This window comes from Schistocerca gregaria, chromosome 2 (assembly GCF_023897955.1).
Source record: "Schistocerca gregaria isolate iqSchGreg1 chromosome 2, iqSchGreg1.2, whole genome shotgun sequence".
In the NCBI taxonomy this organism is placed as follows: Eukaryota; Metazoa; Arthropoda; class Insecta; order Orthoptera; family Acrididae; genus Schistocerca; species Schistocerca gregaria.
This window is the reverse complement of record NC_064921.1, coordinates 533,106,751-533,123,120: the sequence shown is the minus strand read 5'-3', so window position 1 is coordinate 533,123,120 and position 16,370 is coordinate 533,106,751. Positions and strand designations below refer to the sequence as shown.

Sequence of the window (16,370 nt, the reverse complement as noted above, 5' to 3'; positions counted from 1 at the left end):
ACCTATATGGATGTGGTAAACCGCCTAAAAACCCCATTCAGACACCGAACGTGGTGGCCCAGTGGTTAGCACACTGGACTCGCATTCGGGAGGACGACGGTTCAATCCCGTCCCCGGCCATCCTGATTTAGGTTTTCCGTGATTTCCCTAAATCGCTTCGGGCAAATGCCGGGATGGTTCCTTTGAAAGGGCACGGCCGATTTCCTTCCCAATCCTTCCCTAACCCGAGCTTGCGCTCCGTCTCTAATGACCTCGTTGTCGACGGGACGTTAAACACTAACCACCACCACCACCACCCATTCAGACTAGCCATCACATCGAACCTCGTTGTTAATCCACCGAATGGATCCGCTCAGGGACCTGCGCGCTTCCCTAAACCCGCAAGCGGCGCGTCAACGCACTCACTTTCCCGGGCGGGCAATTCCATTTCCTTATTACTGTTCCAGCCAATTTCAGTTTGAGATATACCTTTCGCAGAGTTTGCCTTAAGTGACTGTTTCATCCTTAAACTCCCAAGACGCATTAGGGTTGTATCTTTGATTGTGTTTGTCGCCAGTGAATTAGCTACTATCTTGGTCTGTTTACTCGCAGTACGTTACGTCTGTGACTTCTCCCTTCTTTCTCGATGGAATGTTACGGACTGTGCCGCATATCAGAAGCCAGCAGACTGCCCAAGCAGAAGCACAATGCATGTCCGTGAGCGAAAGGCGGCCCGTGACGTGTTCCGCGTAATGACAGAGATAGGACAGGACAGGGAGGGACGGGCCACAGCGTCGATCTTTAGGAGCGGCGCCGGCAGGGTTCAGTGGCCGGCAGCGCCCGCGGCGCACGCGCAGAGCGGCCGCCGCGCGCCCCGCGCATGCGCGCCGCCCGCCGCGCTCAGCTGTGAGTATTGATTGCGGGCGGCAGAGGCCGCCAGGCCGCGCGCCCGCCCGTGCCGCAGCGGCGCCCGTCCTGACGTCACACTTCTTACTCTCCTCCCGCCGACCTCCGTCACTCTGCCGACCCGGCGTATATGAACATGTTGGCCGTCTCAGCCATTCATGGTCGCGCTACTACCGTACCACGAAATTCCCTTACACTGGGTACTGCCCATTGTTGGGTGGCTCTGTGAATGTTCTCTGGGAAGGTATCATTGATGTTTATGTAGGTCCTTTCGCCCTACAATAGACTATTACTTCCTCAGAAACAATGCTCGGTCCCTACGCGGGGCTCTCGTCTAGTCGAGCATCTACAATAATAAACAATTCAAAACATGGTGAATATCCCTCTCTCTCTCTCTCTCTCTCTCTCTCTCTCCTCTCCTCTCCCTCCCTCACTCCCCGCCTCTCTCTCTCTCCATGTCTCTCACTCTCGCTCTCTCTCTCTCTCTCTCTCTCTCTCTCTCTCTCTCTCTCTCTCTCTCTCTCCCCCTCCCCGCCCACCATCAATCTAACATGACTGAAGGCGCTTACACACTAGCCAAACAAAGGCCAACGAACGACAGTGACTAGATTAGGCCGAACGTTGGTACATAGTAAGTGTTGCGATGATACCTTATATCTTGCACGGAAAGTAATTAATGATCTTCACGAACACTCACTATTATCTAGCGAAGACAAGTGATTGCGGTAAGACAATTGGCTCGTTCAGCCGGCCGGTGTGGCCGTGCGGTTCTAGACACAACAGTCTGAAACCGCGTGACCGCTACGGTCGCAGGTTCGAATCCTGCCTCGGGCATGGATGTGTGTGAAGTCCTTAGGTTAGTTAGGTTTAAGTAGTTCTAAGTTCAAAAGGATTGATGACCTCAGAAGTTAAATCCCAAAGTGCTCAGAGCCATTTTTTTTTTTTTAACTGAATCGCCAAACTGGTATAGGCATGGGAATTCAAACACATACAAATGTAAACAGGCACAATACGGCGCTGCAGTCGGCAATGCTTATATAAAACAAGTGTTACTGTTGCTACAATGGCAGGTTATCAAGATTTAACGTGGTGTTGTAGTCGGCGCACGAGCGATGGGACACAGGGTCTCCGAGGTAGCGATGAAGTGGAGATTTTCCCACACGACCATTTCACTAGAGTACCATGAATATCATGAATCCAGTAAAACATCAGATCTGCGACATTGCTACGACAGGAAAAAGATCCTGCAAGAACGGGACCAACTACGACTCAAGAGAATAGTTCAACGTGGCAGAAGTGCATCCTTGCCGCAAATTGCTCCAGGTCGCAGTGCTAGGCCATCAATAAATGTCAGCGTGCAAAACATTCAACCAAACATCGTCGATATGAGCTTTCGAAGCCGAAGGCCTACTCGTGTACCCTTGATGACTGCACGACACAAAGCTTTACTTCTCGCCTGGGTCCGTCAGCACCGACATTGACTGTTGATGATTGGGAACATGGTTGCCTGACCGGACGAGGCTCGTCTCAGATCGTATCGAGCGGATGGACGTGTACAGGTATGGAGACAACCTCCTGAATCCATGGGCCCTGCATGTCAGCTGTTCAAGCTGGTGGAGGCTCTGTAATGATGCGGGACGTGTGCTATTGGAGTGATATGGTACCCCTGATACACCTAGATACGACTCTGACAGCTGACACGTACGTAAGCACCCTGTCTGATCACCTGCATCCATTCATGTCCCAGAAGCTAATTGCTACAGAGTGGCTCCAGGCACACTCTTCTGAGTTAGTTTAGAATTTCCGTGTTATTACATATGCTAGGATCATTCCTTGCCAAAAGGGCACGGCCTATTTCCCTCGCCATTTGAATTTCTGCACCGTTCCTAAATCAAATGGTTCAAATGGCTCTGAGCACTATGCGACTCAACTTCTGAGGTCATCAGTTCCCTAGAACTTAGAACTACGTAGACCTAACCAGCTTAAGGACATCACACACATCCATGCCCGACGCAGGATTCGAACCTGCGACTGTAGCAGTGGCGCGGTTCCGGACTGGAGCGCCTAGAACCGCCACCGCGGCTGGCTGCCCTGTCCCTGATGATGTCCTTCTCGATGAGACTTCAATAGTAATCTACCTCCGCCGTTAATATTAAAAAAACAATGTGTGTGACTCTTATGGGATTTAACTGCTAAGGTCTTCAGTCCCTAAGTTTACACACTACTATCCTAAGGACAAACACACACAGTCATGCCCGAGGGAGGACTCGAACCTCCGCCGGGACGTTAATATTCATATAACTGCATGACATCCTGTATCAGAATTTTAAGTATGATCGCCGGCCGCAGTGGCCGTGCGGTTCTAGGCCCTGCGGCCTGGAACCGAACGACCGCTACGGTCGCAGGTTCGAATCCTGTCTCGGACATGGACGTGTGATGTCTTTGGGTTAATTAGGTTTAATTAGTTCTAAGTTGTAGGGGACTGATGACCTCAGAAGTTAAGTCACATAGTGCTCAGAGCCGTTTGAACCATTTTTTTAAAAAAAGACTGGGACATAATAGTAGCGACATCGGCTCCATGTTGCCCTACGGATTTTGAGAAAATATTTCTCTACCATCTAATCTCTTTCCATTATAAGTTTAGAGGCTCATAGCTAATTTCATCCATGTCTTGGGTTTTCTGTGAGGTTGCTGAAATACAGCAGTAAATGGATCAAGAACTTCGAGTTCACCAACTTTATTATGATCATCACCCGTTTAATATTTACTGCTGATTAAGGTCTCCTCTGCACTTCTTCATGCAATGAGTTCTGTGGCAATCCGTATCCGTCCCGATGCTGTATATTTTTCAAATTCATCCCACAGTGTCCATAATCCTCATCTTCTCTTATGTCCCACAATCTAGTAAAATGTCAGTTACGTTACAGTCATCATTACGTTGTCCACTTACTCTCTTTTAAAATCCATCCGTCCGTGTTCCCATTCCTCGTAGTAAATCCGAACCTACATGTACCAGTTGATCATCAAGCAGTGTTCGGTTTTTGAAACATTTTAACGTAGGAAATTTTTCCAGAAATGTTACAACATTAATATACAGTAGCGGAATCAGAATCCTTCTATGGAACCAGGTTGTTAGCACTGAGTCGTAACTAAGATAAATGACAAAACTGGACATTAGAATTGTGGGGGGACATTTACGTTGCACTAGCTAGGTGGCGCAGTGGTTAGCACACTGGGCTCGCATTCGGGAGGACGACGGTTCAATCACGCGTCCGGCCATCCCGATTAAGGTTTGCCGTGATTTCACTAGATCACTTCAGGCAAATGCTGGGATTGTTCCTTCGAAAGGGCACGGCCGATTTCCCTCCTCATCCTCCCCTAATCGGAGCTTGTGCTCCGTCTCTAACGACCTCGCTGTCGACGGGACATTAAACACTAATCTCCTCCTCCTCAAAAAAATTATAACTCTTAAGAATCAAATAATGAAACAGATTCAAGATTTATATAAGTTACTGGGAGACTATAGGCTAGCAACATTTATCTCTAAGTAACTGTTGGGGAAGGAAGGAGAACGAGTGGGGTGCCAGTAGCTATAAAATGCGCAGGAATAAACAACGTGAAAGAAGAAGAAACACAAGAAAAAGAGTTAAGGATGGAAAGTATGAACACCGTTGGGTTGGGTTGTTTTGGCTTCAAATGGTTCTGAGCACTATGGGACTCAACTGCTGTGGTCATTAATCCCCTACAACGCAGAACTACGTAAACCTAACTAACCTAAGGACATCACACACATCCATGCCCGAGGCAGGATTCGAACCTGCGACCGTAGCAGTCGCACGGTTCCAGACTGCGCGCCTAGAACCGCGAGACCACCACGGCCGGCGGTTTTTTTGGGGGAAGAGACCAAACAGCGAGGTCATCGGTCTCGTCGGATTAAGAGAGGATGGGGAAGGAAGTCGGCCGGCCCTTTCAAAGGAACTATCCTGGCATTTGCCTGGAGCGATTTAGGGAAATCACGGAAAACCTAAATCAGGATGGCCGGACGCGGGATTGAACCGTCGTCCTCCCGAATGCGAGTCCAGTGTAACACCGTTTGATTCCAAAGTTAAGGAGTAATAAATCGAAAGAGTAGTAAGTACGCTAATATTCTGAATTCATGAACTCATATTGAAACAAGAGAAGAAAACAGAAGCTACAGAAATGAAGTTGGCACACAATAGAAAGGAAATGAAAATGACGATCACGCTTTCAGTCAACACGCGATAACCACTACGTATCCTGAACTGTTGAAACGTCCCCTTAGAACAATTATAAAAGACTGTGCTTGAAGTGACACACAATATTTTTTAGCGCAACGCAATCTGAATTTCAAAAATCCCTACAAAAGAATGTCCCTGACTAACATTAACCTATAAGTTTCACAAATCACTTACCTCACAAAAAACTTGGTAACTCGTACTACTGCAATACAGCGAGCGCCACTACTGCCAGCTAAATAAAAGATTCAAACTACTGAAGGCACCAACTACTGATAGGCATAGTTAGCAAATGAAAGATTGTGATAGAGAACAAACAATGTATTTATCTCAATAGTCATAATATATATATCAGTTCATGACATCCATTCTTACAAATTTCAAAACTCTGCCATCTCTCTGCCCACGTCCACCACTGCTGGCGGCTCACCTCCAACTGCGCAACGCTACGCGCTGTTAACATCCAGCTGCCCAACACTACAATGGCGAGTATTACAACAATGCCAACCAGCCACAGACTGTACACAGCACAGCCAGTGATTTTCATACAGAGCGCTACGTGGCGTTACCAATAAGAAAACCTAAACAGCCTACTTACACTGTGCTTGTGAACTACTTCACCACTGACAAGGGAACCTCCCCATCGCACTCCCCTCAGATTTAGTTATAGGTTGGCAGACCTTTAAAAACTGAACACATATCAATCGAGGAAACAGGAAGAAATTGTGTGGAACTATGAAAAAAATAAGCAAAATATACACTGAGAGTAGTCCATGCGCAAGATAGACAACATGAAGGATAGTCTGAGCTCAGGAGCCCCGTGGTCCCGTGGTTAGCGTGAGCATCTGCGAAGCGAGAGGTGCTCGGTTCAAGTCTTCCCTAAAGTGAAAAGTTTACTTTTTTATTTAGGATCTGTCCGTTCGTTCATTGACGTCCCTATACACTGTAATATGTTTGGTGTCTGTGTTTTGCGACCGCACCGCAAAAGCGTGCGATTAGTAGACGAAAGGACGTGCCTCTCCAAGTGGGACCGAAAACATTTGTTCGCAAGGTCATAGGTCAACCGATTCCTCCACCGGAAAACACGTCTCACATATTCTATACGTCACTGGTGACGGCATGTGCGTCACATGGCAGGAATATGTTGTCAACCCACCTAACTTGTACACTTGGCGATTGGGTAAAAATTTTCTTCTATCTTGCCCGATTTACGTTTTCTTGTGGATGTGATAATAACTCCCAAAATAGTAATGAAAACATAAGAGTTTGTCACATAAACTGCAACAAATGAATGCAACAGTTTCACAGTAGTACAGTTTTCCCTGTGCTCTGTCAAAACATATATTTTTAACGTTTTCAAATTTTTCCGTGTGTATACCGTCAAATCCTGCATATGTCTAAGCAAATCTAAACATGTCCTGGAATTTTGGGGAGCGAAGTTGATTATGTGTGAGTGCCTGAACTTTGGTAATTGTCTGAAAAAAAAGAAGAAATTGAGCTTTCCACTCGAGGGAAGACTTGAACCAAGGACCTCTCATTCCGCATCTGCTCACGCCGGGACCACGGCGCTGCTTAGCTTACACTATCCTTCATGTTGCCTATCTTACACATGGACTACTCAGTTTGTATATTTTGCTTATTTTTTTCATAGTTCCAGACAACTTCTTCCTGTTTTCTTGATTGATCTGTGTTCAGTTTTTCAAGCCCTATCCACAGTGCCAACTTATAACTAAATCTGAGGGGGGGGGGGGGGTGATGGGGAGGTTCGCTTGTGAGTATTTAGCGACTGCTGGACGGTATATGGCGCAACCATTAACAATTCACCATAAGTAAATTTATTGTGTTCCGTTTTTCAGTAGATATCTTTGCTCTCCAAATTACAAAGACTACTTTTCCAAATATGGGAGATATTTCTGGCGCACATTCCGCACATTTTCTTGCAGGTAGGAAATGCTGCTGCATGCGCAGTGTGTGTGTGTGTGTGTGTTGCATACGGAGCGTGGAATATATTTTGGAGCAGAGAGCGCCAGGCTTTGGCACACGCAGCTCCGGCTGCAGTGTCGGGCGGGCGCTGTTGTCATGGCAATCTTTTACTCGGCTCCAGCGGGGGAGCGAGCCCATTAAACAAAACGTCATCGCTATCTGGCAGCCGCGCCGTCACGGTGCGGGCGAGAGAGCGAGGGAGGGGCGAGTCTGGGCTGAAGAGAACGGCAGGGCTGGATGGAATGGCAGGCAGGCTCCAGGAGGTGCGGGCCTCTCCAGGCCCGTCGGAGGCGCCGGAGAACTCATCAGTGCCGCCACGGCCACCGTACTGACACGAGGAGGGAGCGCCGTCTTTCATCACAGACAAACACAAGGAGTCCTTAAGCGAACGTAAGGTTACGAGGAAGCTACACAGCGTAAGCCACGTAACTGTTGACGTCAAATAGTATCGGAATCATTAGAACAGTGGTTCTCAACTCAGCGCTTCTTTACGCCCTAGGGAAAGTGGTTAGATCCCTTCCATACCTGACCAGGACGTGCCATCAGCACCACAGAGTGGTTAGCACACTGGACTCGCATTCGGGAGGACGACGGTTCAATCCCGCGTCCGCCAATCCTGACTTAGGCTTTCCGTGATTTCCCTAAATCGCTCCAGGCAAATGCCGGGATGGTTCCTTTGAAAGGGCACGGCCGACTTCCTTCCCCGTCCTTCCCTAATCCGATGAGACCGATGACCTCGCTGTCTGGTCTGAACTGAACTCAAAGTCTACCTTGCATACAAACAAAACAAAATTTTTCTAAAAATAAATATTTTATAATATTAAAGATATTTTAAACAATAGCATACAGTGTGAAAAAGGGAACTGTGCAGATATTTTAATAAGTGGGTACTTAACAAATACACACATCAGTGTGTTTGTTGTGTATTGTCTGCATTTGACAGTCTTGCCACAAAATCTTCACAAACTTTGCGACCTGGCTTTTCTACACGGTCGTAACTGCACCAGTAATTGAACTACGCCTATATGTATACACCGTTTCAACACCTAACGTGCTGAACACGGGACAATAAGCATTACTATGTTCAGTACACTTTTTCCGCTGTTACCAATAAAAATTTCTGCTCTTACACCCGTTTCACCGCGTATGTTTAACAGATTAGCATTAATTGCGAATGTTAAAAGGAAAGAATTTCAGTCACCTGAATAATTATATATGGGTAAACTCCAGCTACAATAATAATTACGATCTAAAGGGGGAGTTTTTTTGGAAATTATGAATAATTCAGATTTTGATTATTGTTTCATAGAAACATTGGGATATGACAAAAAGGCGTCCAAAGTCTACATTTGTTGTTTTTTTTCCGTCTTGATATACAATTTCTTGTAGATTTAGAAAACAACAGTGTATGTGTGTGTGTGTGTGTGTGTGTGTGTGTTTGTGTGTGTGTGTGTGTGTGTGTGTGTGTGTGTGTGTGTGTGTGTGTGTGTCTGCGTGTGTGAAGTTATTGATGTGATGCTCAAGTTTGAGGATGAATGAACCTTTATCCTTAATGAAACTCATTTAATCTCCATGTAGCTTTATATTGTCCTCGTTTAATTCATCAAATATATCTGCAAGATGCGCAATACTGACTTCGTAGTTTGACTAAATCACAAAGATTTTGATCTATCAGCTATATGTCTTTTGTAACTTGTTTTGTTCACAATTTTAAATTAACTGATAATCGAAATATCCTTTTCATCAATGATATTCGATAAAGCTATCATTTATAATTGTTTTAACTTGTAGGAAATTAAATTCCCGTACATTTTTATCCTTCACTAACTAGACCGACAACCACCGCAGGAAACAGCGAATGCCCACGACAGCTGCACGGTTATGTTCCATTGAACCTCAAGAACTGTATGTGCTGCATAGAGACTGATTTATAATGTCGTAAATCCACTGTATAATTAAATTTCAGGGAGAAGTAGCAAAACCGTTAAAGTTCCTAGATCAGTTATGAACGGCAAACGACTTAAAACATCAGTTTCACGAAATAGATACTGTATTGAAACTGAATTTTTGGACGAACATCAGAAAAGTAAAGCATCATTTATGGATTTTAGTCTAATTAATTAAGGTGATACGAGGTCAATTATATCTGAGAACGAGACTGTAAATGTAGTAGGCGGCGGCAAGTTAACTGACGATGGCAGAAATAAAGAGGATATAAAAGTTTACCTCGAAAAGAAATATTCGTGTATAAAATATAAATGTAAGTGTTTGCAAGTATTTAAAAAAAACTGTTTGGAATTTATTCTTATACACATGAGGAATGTAAACGATATAAAATAGAGACAAGAGGAGAACAAACGCTTTTGAAATGTTGTGCTACAGAAGTATGCCGATTATCATATGGATAGATACGATAACTAATAATGTGATACAGAATCTATTTGGGGGATAGCTATATAGCACAAGTAGCCTGAAAGTAGGGAAAGTTAACACGACACGACACTCCCTGAGACATCAAGGAATAGCTAATTTTCTAATAGAGGGGAATAAAGACAGTAAAAATTGCAGTAGGAGTCCCTGGCTGACTGCAGTAAACAGGTTCAAGTGAATGCAAGATGTAGTAATTATGCAGCATCGGAGAGACTTGCAGGTCACTGATTAGCGTAGAGAGCTAGATCAAACCAGTCTTCGTACTGAAGACCACAAACCATAACAATTATATCTTCACCCAGATATATTGTAAGAAAGATCTCACAAAACTTCGTATAGGCTTTTATCATAACTATTAATTACATAAAAATGGCTCTAAGCACTATGGGAGTTAACAACTGAGGTCATCAGTCCTCTAGACTTAGAACTATTTAAACCTAACAAACCTGAGGACATAACACAAAGCCATGCCCGAGGCAGGATTCGAACCTGCGACCGCAGCAGCAGCGCGGTTCCGGACTGAAGTATCTAGAACCGCTATGTCACAGCGGCCGGCTCAACTTTTTAAACGGAGCACTAGAGTAATATCTACTCCAAGTATCATAGATTTGGAAGCGATAGTAACCAGCGCTTTAATCTCCTAAATCCTATGCAGAAGTATAATCTCGGAGAAGTAATAGTATATAGGATGTAGGATTTATACTTTGAACGTCAAACTAATTACTGCCTCATGCCGCAGATCGTGATTTCATGCGAAAACGTCATGTCCAGTTGATGGGTTCTTCTAGATTGATGTTATTAACAGAGAGTAATTACAAGTTCAAAGTGGGAGAGAAAAGTTTTATTTGAAACTGCCGCTAACCGTTCTTGACTATCTGGTTAACGTAGCACCTACTAATGATTGATCTGTTGCCAGAGCTTCCAGACAAATCATTTTACCTGTGTTTTTGGCTATTTCGTCCATACAAAGATGTACGTGCATATAGACGATGTAGTTCCTGTCTGTACTGATCGAAGTGGGAAGTTTTACACCATGTACACCCCGTGGAATAACACCAAACTGCTACTTCAGTATTTCCACGCCTGTGTGATAGGTTAATGAAACTTTCATCTGTATACGAGCTTATTTTAAATATTTCCAGTACGCATGATTAGTGGTGTTAGTACATGGTGGATGTTGGTTGTGCTTAACGTTACTAGACATTTGCAGGCCGTGGTCGCAACACAGAACCTCCAGAAGCCATACAAGTGGAATGTAGCACCATTTCCGGGCATTGGGAAAGGTGGAATGATTGGCGTGAGGATCATGGGTGTGTCATACCGAGAAATCGCACAGATAGTTTATTGTACTCTAATGATGACGAGATGCACTGAGTAAGTGTAGCAAGGAGAATAGATACAGGTATTTCAATAAGGACTAAGGCACGAGGTGGTCATACCATTATTTGACTGGCTCTGATTCAAAACGGATGATGATAGCTGAAATGCTAGCAGAGGATACAGGTCACCATGAACCATCAAATGGTTCAAATGGCTCTGAGCACTATGGGACTCAACTGCTGTGGTCATCAGTCCCCTAGAACTTATAACTACTTAAACCTAACTAACCTAAGGACATCACACACATCCATGCCCGAGGCAGGATTCGAACCTGCAGTCGCACGGTTCCGGACTGGGCGCCTAGAACCGCGAGACCACCGCGGCCGGCAAGTTAAGCGTGCCATTTACTTTGAAGAATAGCATAACTCTTGCAGACGTGCTAGACTTTAACATTTCAAACAAAATAACACACAACAGTGACGTAAATAATTAAACGGAGCTACGATACTTCTTTAATGGCACACTCATTCTTTTCATCCATTTGCACTGCATTTCTGAATCTCTACATGAACATGTTCCTAACGAAGAGATCTCTGGCACCAGCTACAGATTAGGAATCTTACACTTTGATACAATGAGAAAGTAAACTACTGGTGCCTAAATAGTATTTTACCGGATGTCCGAAGTGATATAGCTGGCCACTGGAGTGTCCACGTCGTCATCAGTGTCCTGCAAGACCGGCCGTTATACTGGTGCTCATAGCTGCCCGTATAACATTAATTGTTGGTAAGGCGGGTACCAGGTTGAGATTCATTGGGAGAGTCCTTAGAAAATGTAGCCCATCAACAAAGGAGGTGGCTTACAAAACACTCGTTCGACCTATACTTGAGTATTGCTCATCAGTGTGGGATCCGTACCAGATCGGGTTGACGGAGGGAATAGAGAAGATCCAAAGAAGAGTGGCGCGTTTCGTCACAGCGTTATTTGGTAACCGTGATAGCGTTACGGAGATGTTTAGCAAACTCAAGTGGCAGACTCCGCAAGAGAGGCGCTCTGCATAGCGATGTAGCTTGCTGTCCAGGTTTCGAGAGGGTGCGTTTCTGGATGAGGTATCGTATATATTGCTTCCCCCTACTTATACCTCCCGACGATATCACGAATCACGAATGTAAAATCAGAGAGATTCGAGCGCGCACGGAGGCTTTCAGTCAGTCATTCTTCCCGCGAACCATACGCGACTGGAACAGGAAAGGGAGGTAATGACAGTGGCACGTAAAGTGCCCTCCGCCACACAGCGTTGGGTGGCTTGCGGAGTATAAGTGTAGATGTAGATGTAGATGTAGATGGAGACAAGTGACTGCATTTGAAGGACGTTGTGGTGCTGGCCGAAGTTCGCGTCGATGCCCAGATGCGGCGCCGAACTGTTAAACGCCTGGACAAAATCCTTGAGTATGCGGAAGCCAAATACATCCAGCGGTCGATAGTATCTTACTGCATCTGGTGGCATCGCCAACACAGTAACTGTAGTGTCGCCTACTCCGTTTTTTAGTAATTTAAAAGTGCTTTTGTCGGACCTGAAAGACCGAAACATATAACTAATAGCACAAAGAAAGCCCCATACGCGTTCGTTTGCTTCGCATACAAGTTAGTCGAAAAGTCATTATTTGCAGGAATTCTCGTTGTTTAACGTTGAAACGTTGCAGTTTGACTGCCATTCCGTACCACTCCCGAAGACCTGAAAGACCGAAACATATAACTAATAGCACAAAGAAAGCCCCATACGCGTTCGTTTGCTTCGCATACAAGTTAGTCGAAAAGTCATTATTTGCAGGAATTCTCGTTGTTTAACGTTGAAACGTTGCAGTTTGACTGCCATTCCGTACCACTCCCGAAGACCTGAAAGACCGAAACATATAACTAATAGCACAAAGAAAGCCCCATACGCGTTCGTTTGCTTCGCATACAAGTTAGTCGAAAAGTCATTATTTGCAGGAATTCTCGTTGTTTAACGTTGAAACGTTGCAGTTTGACTGCCATTCCGTACCACTCCCGAAGAAGCCGCACCATCAAAAAATGGTTCAAATGGCTCAGAGCGCTATGGGACTTAACATCTGAGGTCATCAGTCCCCTAGACTTAGAACTACTTAAACCTAACTAAGCTAAGGACATCACACACATCCATGCCCGAGGCAGGATTCGAACCTGCGACTGTAGCAGCAGCGCGGTTCCGCACTGAAGCGCCTAGAACCGCTCGGTCACAGCGGCCGGCCCACACCATCACTTGTTGCTTCAACGACGTTGTGAACATAAACATGTTGATCAGTCCGCTGTAGAATACCTCTCACTGAAGCACTAGGCTCCTGCAGTGGGGCGGATCGAGTCAGAAACAACCGGTCCGCGCCAAGTTTAAAAGCTGTACATTCAGAAAGTCATAACTGCGTCCTATCAGAGTCATGGACCAAATTTTTGCACGAGATCGATCGCTGGAGGTGATATTTTGCAATATGGATTTTGGTATTTAAGCTATGAGATCAAGTGGGTGTTGTATTCTCGTGAGTGGGGTTCTGTGGTGTTCAGCAGTGACTCTCGCTTTTGTTTGCGGTGGTGAGATCGACGCCAACGTATATGTAGACGATCCGGTGAAAGGTCACAGCTGTTCTCAATACCATACCTCTTCGCTCATCGAATCATGGTCCACTGAAAATCACAACTGGCAGTCACAACATGGACCCATGTAAATTAATATATTTTCTTTTATATTTTCGTCTCTCATTAGGATATTACTTTCCATATCAATTTGTTCTAAGTAGGTACACGTGCCATTACACAAGTGCCGAATTGGTGGCTCTTAGCGCAAGAGCAGTGTACAGCTCTTACGAAGGCACAGCTCTACTGATTAATTAATAACTTTAAGAATAATATTTACATATATATTTCCGAAAGAACAGATACCATCTTTTTATAGAAAAGGCTCACCGGCGATTTCACCATCTTCTTCTGTACGGATGCATAAACAGTGCCCGAACTCTTACGGGAATCGGCAAAAAGCCGCGAGTAATGAGTATAACGGACACGTCCGACACGTACAAATTCAACGAGGAATATAGAACAAAATGAGATCAACAACAAAAGGTAGAGCGTCTGCCATGTAAGCAGGAGATCCCGGGTTCGAATCCTGGTCGGGGCACACATTTTAACCGTCTCCGTAGACTTATATCAACGCCTGTATGCAGCTAGGGGCATTTATTTCATTGTAATTCAATAATATCTACGACGGAAATTTTCTGGCACCACACAAGAGGCGCAACAATAGTAAGTTCACTCGGGAGTGTGCATCTCAGCTAATTTACGCACAGCGACGCAATCAGTCAGGCTTATGATTTTTTTGCACACACGAAAAGTCTGTAACATATAATATTGGATTGTTAGATGACAGTCTGTCAAGACTTGAAGATATTTACCTCCTCTTCTTCTTCGAAGACAATGTTACCGTGTCCAGCTTGCTCTACTTAAATTTCTTGCATTTCCGAAATACAACATTACAGATACCGGTAAGGAAGATAGATAGATGAGGTGAAATAAGGAAGCAGTAAATAAAGTTGTCTTTGTACTGACGGAATTAATGTATTTCTCATTATTAGTGAACTACACAGAAAGCCGCGTCATCCCTCTATCACAGACGGCAGAAGACAGACGGTACAAGATCGATGAAACGCCCGACAGGAGTTTTAAGAAAATGAATGCTCTTCATCTTTTCTCGTTAGATGCACAGGCTCGGTTGCTGCGGGCATGGCGTTTTTTAATCTTTTCCCGTAAACTACTTAGGTTAATGAATGGATAAAAATAGGTAGAAAAAATAAAAAGTATACGCATAGAGGCAAACCAGTATGAGTTCCAACACACGGCACAGTGTTGTCTCAGTAAACAAGGACGTGAGGTGGGAGAGGGGACATGTGGGTGGCTGCGGCGTCTGCCTGCACACGGACGTGAAACTCGCTATCTTGTGTTCACCAAAACTCCTGCCTCTCCGTATCTTGTAATTTAGTTCTGGTACAGGGCAGACTGCTTTAGGCCTCTGCCTCTATCTCTGTTGTTACCTGTAAGGGGATATCAAAAATTTTCGTTCGAAGTCCAAAATCGGCATGCCAATCAGGAAAAACCGCCGTGAGAAGTTAGACAATCATCCCACCGAGGTACCAGGTTGAACATGATCGTTTGGTAAAACACCATGTTCTACTGTGTGTAGAAGTCCGTAACTGCCTGCTTCACATCCTCATCCGACAGGAATCGTCAAGGCTTCATTTAAGGGACGGAAGGCATGATATCCGCTTGGGGATAGATCAGGTCTATTGGGCGGGTACTCGAGTGTGTTCAACTTGAGTCTCCTAGTTGGGGCTTGCCTGCCACATCGACCGCCGTCTTTTGTCGAAACGCGACCCGCATGGAACTTTATATAAAGATGGTATCTTTTCTTTCGGACATGTCCGAAAGAACAGATACCATTTTCATATAGTTAAGGCTAACCGGCCATTGAGCTCCTTCTTCTGTGCTGGATGCACACGCGTTGCACGAACTCATTCGGGACTCGGTAAGATTGTCTGCCGCGAGTAACGAGTGCAATGGACAGGGACACTACGAATGTAATGTGTGGACATTAAGTTGGGAATGTGGGTCTCACGGACAGCGTGCAACGGATAAATCCGTGCAGTCGCACTATCCTCTGTGCCCTCGGTGGCTTAGATGGATAGAGCGTCTGCCATCTAAGCAGGAGATCCCGGGTTCGAGTCCCGGCTGGGGCACAAATTTTCAACTATCTCCGTTGATGTATGTCAACGCCTGTCGACAGCTTAGGGTCTTCATTTAATTATCATTTCAGAATCGAACTTGGCGCCCCATTCCGCAACTATGGTTTCCGTCAGACATGCTGAACGGCTCTGAGCACCATGGGACTTAACATCTGAGGTCATCAGTCCCCTTGAACTTACAACTACTTAAACCTAAATAGCCTAAGGACATCAAAAACATCCATGCCCGAGACAGGAATCGAAGCTGCGACCGTAGCGGTCGCGCAGTTCCAGAGTAAAGCACCTAGAACAGCTCGGTCACAACGGCCGGTAGACATGCGGAAAGTGTGTACATTCTTCATTCTCCCACGGACGTCTACCTTTGTTTGTTCCTCGACAACCAAGAGAAGAATAACAGTACGTTGCTCCTGTTTCCGTGCGCTTGATAATAATGTCGCCGTGATTCACGTTTCTGCATTTATCACATGCACGTCGGAAATGCACGAATGTCACACTAGACCATTGCCTACATGTTGTTGCATATAAACCCGCATCTGAGTCGCCCTACGTTGCGTATACGCTGCAGCAACGCCCTCAAACAGAAACATTTATCGCTCCTTATACATTTGGACTACAACTGTCTCTTCTGATCTTGTATTTAAAGTATAAAGTTGTTACTATTCAAATAATTCTGCCAAAGGGGAGCCAAGTA

At 45.1% G+C, this 16,370-nt stretch overlaps 1 non-coding gene across 1 annotated transcript; it reads left to right on the top strand.

Moving 5' to 3' along the window:
* The first annotated feature begins 15,598 nt into the window (after positions 1-15,598).
* Trnar-ucu (transfer RNA arginine (anticodon UCU)) lies at positions 15,599-15,673 on the top strand. The gene has a single exon. It is a non-coding gene; the product is annotated as a tRNA-Arg (tRNA).
* The last annotated feature ends 697 nt before the right edge of the window (positions 15,674-16,370 follow it).